The sequence below is a fragment of the Pterocles gutturalis genome, unplaced genomic scaffold, assembly GCF_000699245.1.
Source record: "Pterocles gutturalis isolate BGI_N339 unplaced genomic scaffold, ASM69924v1 scaffold50217, whole genome shotgun sequence".
NCBI lineage: Eukaryota > Metazoa > Chordata > Aves > Pterocliformes > Pteroclidae > Pterocles > Pterocles gutturalis.
The window spans coordinates 1-4,941 of NW_010114743.1; the positions used below are offsets into that span (position 1 = coordinate 1).

Genomic DNA, 4,941 nt, shown 5'->3' on the forward strand with positions numbered 1-4,941 from the left:
AGCGGCGTGCAGAGCAGACCGCCGCACGTCTCTATGGTACGAGCGCTTCGCGGCGCTCCGGCGGCCATTTTAGAAGCGGGGGAATCGGCCATGTTAACAGTGGGCAGGTGGCCTGAGGAGGTGTGGGGCCGGCTTGTCATCTCGGTGCGGCCCCACGGAGTGTAGCAACAGGACAAAGGGTAATGGTTTTAAGCTGAAAAAGGGTAGATATAGATATTAGGAAGACATTTTTTACTGTGAGTGCAGTGAGGTACTGGCCCAGGTTGCCCAGAGAAGCTGTGGATGCCCCATCCCTGGAGGGGTTCAAGGCCAGTCTGGATAAGGCTTTGGGCAACCTGGGCTAGTGGGAGGTGTCCCTGCCCATGGCAGGGGGTGGAACTGGATGGTCTGTAAGGTCCCTTCCAACCCAAACCATTCTGTGATTGTATGAAAGACTCTCTGAAGAGGGTACTTGGTGTGCTGATCTGTGAGACCCATGTGCTGAGCCGCGGGGAAGGGTGGGGACAGGGACACGGTGACAGCCCTGAGGGCAGCAGGGCCACAAGGCCCTGCACCACAACAGGCCCCACCACCCTGCTCCGTGCCCTGAGGCAGGAGGTGGCCCGGGAGGCCTGGCAGAGCACGTTGGGTTAAAAAGCTCCAGACTGGTTTAAAAGGAGCTCCTGGACCTCTCCGCCTGTGTCCCTCAGATGGCTGTGTACCTCAGAAAGCTGACTCCAGGTAAAATGGAAAATACCCCAAATTCTGTAAACTTGAGTATTTTATTACCACAGAGTATTTAACTCCCTGTCCTCAAAGTCTGTGTTTCATGCAAGGGAGGAGATGAAACCAGTTAAAAAAATAGAGAATTAACACTGTCAAGATAACTGTCAAGATAACAAATAAAGAAAACGGGCCCTGCAGCAGCAGGCTGAATGGGCATTGATCGTGCAAGATGCAAGACCCTGGGAGCTCGGACCCAGGTTTCTGCCATGAAGATGAATAGGAAAGTGTGTAATGCGATGTTTCTGGACTAGTCAGGACATGTGTCAAATAATGACACCTAAATCAGGTACCTGAGAGATACGCAGGATTACACGAGGTAGTTTTTGAAGAGGAGCATGAAAAGGTTTAAGAGACTGCAAACTCTGTTATGGCTGCAATAAATTTGAGCCAGGGGCAGCCTTTAAGAAGGTGTCAGAAAGATGACCGTTTTCATTTCGAAGAGGGGTGAGTCTGGAGTAGAGATCAAGCTCAGTTGCCTCTAAGGAAATGTCTGTTGAGTTTGTGTTTGGAGATGTCACATAGAAGAGACATTGCTGAAATGTTCTATAGATTCTGTAACAGCATTTTGTAACAGTAATCTGTAGATTATGCACATTCAAAATTCAGTATTTGATTTTTCCCGAATGCCTAATGTTTAATCCCACTTTCACATGGGGTTATTTATTAACGCTCGGTAAACAAAGCATTATATATATTGGTGCCTATCATTCAGATTGGAATCTTACTTTTTTCCAAGATGGAAAACCATCTATTCCTCTGTGTTTTGTTTTTGATTCCTGCCTTTGCATCATCAGACTTTTTGGTAACACATGTCAGAAACATCAAGGTAAGTAATCAACCATGTATGGGGCTCCCATTCTTCAGAGATTAACTTCCTGCCATTTATCAGCATTTATCAGAGTTCATACAGTGCTGCTACCAGGAGCTTCGTGTTCTGTTGTGGTGAACACAAGATCAGACTTGTGACTCAGACTAGTTCACCTCTAATCAACCTCAGTTTTGAATCAGCTTGGCAGAAGCTCTCTTCACTCTCTTCTTAGAAGCATCACTTTCCTCTATTTTCCTTGTCATCATCACAAATGGCAAAATGTTTTAGTGGGCTTGTATTTAAATGTGGAAAGCAATCGGTACTGCAAGGGAACTGACTTTAGCACATGTAAAGCAAAGCAAAAACAAGCTTCCAAGAAGCAGAAAACAGAGACGTAACACGGCATCCAGATAAATACGTCCACTATCCAACTGACATGGCAGGATTTTTCTCAAATGATTTGCATGTTAGCATAACATGAAATATATCTTTGTCCTTTAAAGGGGCCAGTCTGGTTTTGACTGGATCTCTGACTAAGATAGTGCTTCCTGATGTTCTGCCTATTTTTCTTCAGTTGCCCACCACTCCTCCTCATCTCGATAAATTATATTCCTCTCTCTCAGTAGTTACGTAGTATTAAAAGTTACAGAGGGCAGATCTCTCTGGGGAACATTGTAGGTTAGTGGGTAGAACAGGACAAAGCAATTTACAATCAATTCCTGTTGATTAGGTTATGGCCTCTGCCAAGACTTTTTATTTGAAAATCAGGATAATAACATATCTAACTTTTAAAAATCACCTTGAGATCTATTGGTGTAAATTGGAGATGCCATGGATTCTTACTATTTAACCATTATGTCGCTCAGACACAATGCAGCTTTTTCCTCCAGATTAGCTTACTTCCTGTTGTTCTCTGTATGTGTTGCAGTGCTAAAGCCTTTTGAAAGGGAAAATGACCAAAGCTCTGTGCATGCAGAACACTACAGAAAAGTTGGCCGATTTTCCTGGTTTTGTTATATACTTTATGCAAATGTAATTTGATTGAAATGAAGGAGATTGCTATGTAGTGTGGAGGTCTCAGTCCCCGTCCCTGTCTTAGCTCCTTTGAGCAAGTAGCGTGCCAGTGAGGAGTGATGAAGGATGGCTGGAAATCCACCTGGCTGATGACCTTCATGCTGTCAAAGCTGCTTTTAAAGCCATAGTCAGGTAAACACAATTGGCAGACCCAGTTCTGCTGAAAATTGACCAAAAATGCAAATCAAAGATCCTTGAGTGCACTCGTACACTTCATTCCTATGCATGCAGCTGCTAAGAGTAGGAAAGTTTTTTTCTAAATTAAAAACTACCTGTAGACCTACGTATTCAAAGTATTCAAATCACAGGTAGTGATGATACAGCCTTCCTTTTATAGGTCTCTCAATTTGGCAGCAGTGAGACTCCTACGTAGCTCACAAGGAAGTTTAGTTTTCCCAGCTTAGCTGCATTATGGTCTTTTCCCTGTTATTTCCAATTAACATCAGTTGGGATGATGAAATCTCTAATGTTGCTGTAGATTTTGAAATAATTTTTCATGCTTTATTTTTCCCATGTAGTACCCTAAGGATATACGCAAATACCTCCTTTAGTGTTGCAAATTCCCAACGGTCACTTGAAGTTAACTGTACAGTCTTTGCCCAATCTTTTAGTCCTGCTGTGGTTTAGTTTCCTAAGCTGTAAAATAAAGTCTTCCTTCAGCAAGTACTCTAATGGGAGCCCTCTTTTCCCTCCCTGTTTTGTTGGGAGCTCAAATTTCTTTTTTCCTTTGCTGTTCCTCTCCAATTTCTATTGATTTTTTTCACCTATATTCTTTGCTGTTGCCACAGCAAAACAGTATTAAACAAAATCAGAATTTGTTACTGTTATAAAACTGAAAAAAATTCTAATAATTGGTGCAACTGGCAAATAGGTGGAAATACTATAGAAAGGTTTTATCAAGCAACTGTAATTACACAAGGTAGACTATATTAAAATCTCAGTTTGATCTAGAACTGCATAACATATTTTTTAATGGGACACTATTGCTTTCTGCCTGCATAGTTTAAAATTACCTTGATGTTAGTGAGGTGTCTAGCTACATCCAAGTAAATCATTAAGAATGAAAAAAACCTCACAGAATCTGGGAGTCACCTAATCCACTCCCCTGTGCAAACCAGGGTGAGCTAGAGCAGGTAGCCCAGGATGATGTCCAGCTCAGTTTGAGTGTCTCCATTGAAGATCAGCCCAAGTACAAGGCGACTAGTACCTTTCACTGAGACACTTTTCTGTGTTTTCTATTTCAAAGAGAATGGCAGAGTACCACACAAAATATTTACAGAATTGGAATAGAACTCTTTCAAAACCACTGTAGAACCCATAATTCTGATAAAGAATGTGCACAGCAGCAATTCTGTAAGAATTAAATGCAGGTAAAGTATCTTTTAATCTAGGAAGCAGTAGTCAGAATTGCAGAATTTGTAACTAAAGAACACATTTTTGTAGGTTTTTTCTATTCTTAAACTGCTTGGTAATTCCACTTTAAGGAAAAGTTTGTACCAAGCAAACTGATATTTCAGTGACTTCCAGCTTTCCATTTCCCTGGGGTCCATACTCAACACAGGCATTAAAAAAGTCCACATAGGTTTCTGATGCAGGAGAGATGCACACACAGAAATCACCTGCATGGCAACAACAGTTTGAAAGATGAACCTAGAGAAACATACACAGGCTTTTTGGCCAGACTCTTACAGAAGCTGAGAAGCCTCACCCCCAAAAACTTGCATTACCACAGATTTAATATAGTCTTGAAAAAAAAAAAATCCAAAATAAACAAAAAATAACACTCAGTGTCTCAGTTTCCAACCTGTAAAACTCCTGACTGTGAAAGGTAACAAAAACCTTAAATCTGCCTGAGATGTGAATCTGACTTGATACTTTACTGTGTCCTTACCCCTCTATTTAGTGGAGCAGGTAAACATGGTTGCACAAAATGTGACCCATGAGGCTCTTGGAGCCAAAAGAGATAACATATTTGCAGCTGAGCTTCCAGGAACTGAGTTACACAAGCTGTTGTTTTAACATATTCAATAAGTGTATTTGCAAGCATGTTCTGTCCTTCAGAAGAGAATACATGCTAATTTTGTAGAGCTTCTGGTATTTGCACCCACTCTGGGAGCAATATACCAAAAAAAAGTTCTAATAGCTTTTTTTTTCCCAGCTCCATCTAGCTTTTCATAGTGACCACCTCTCCTCTCAGTAAGCCTGACTTAGCATCTTACCTCTTACATGTTAGAGTGAGAGGCTGTTGGGGTGAAACAGGAATAATTTAGGAATAAGTCTGAAAGAGTGGAAAG

General features: G+C 41.7%; 1 protein-coding gene across 1 annotated transcript in view; it reads left to right on the top strand.

The window, feature by feature from the left end:
- Nucleotides 1-1,540: 1,540 nt before the first annotated feature.
- Nucleotides 1,541-4,941, top strand: part of ITIH3 (inter-alpha-trypsin inhibitor heavy chain 3) — a 22,977-nt gene continuing 19,576 nt past the window's right edge. The window contains exon 1 of the mRNA XM_010074902.1: nt 1,541-1,591. The gene's annotated coding sequence lies outside the window, so the exon portion shown is untranslated. The remainder of the gene's footprint in view (nt 1,592-4,941) is intronic.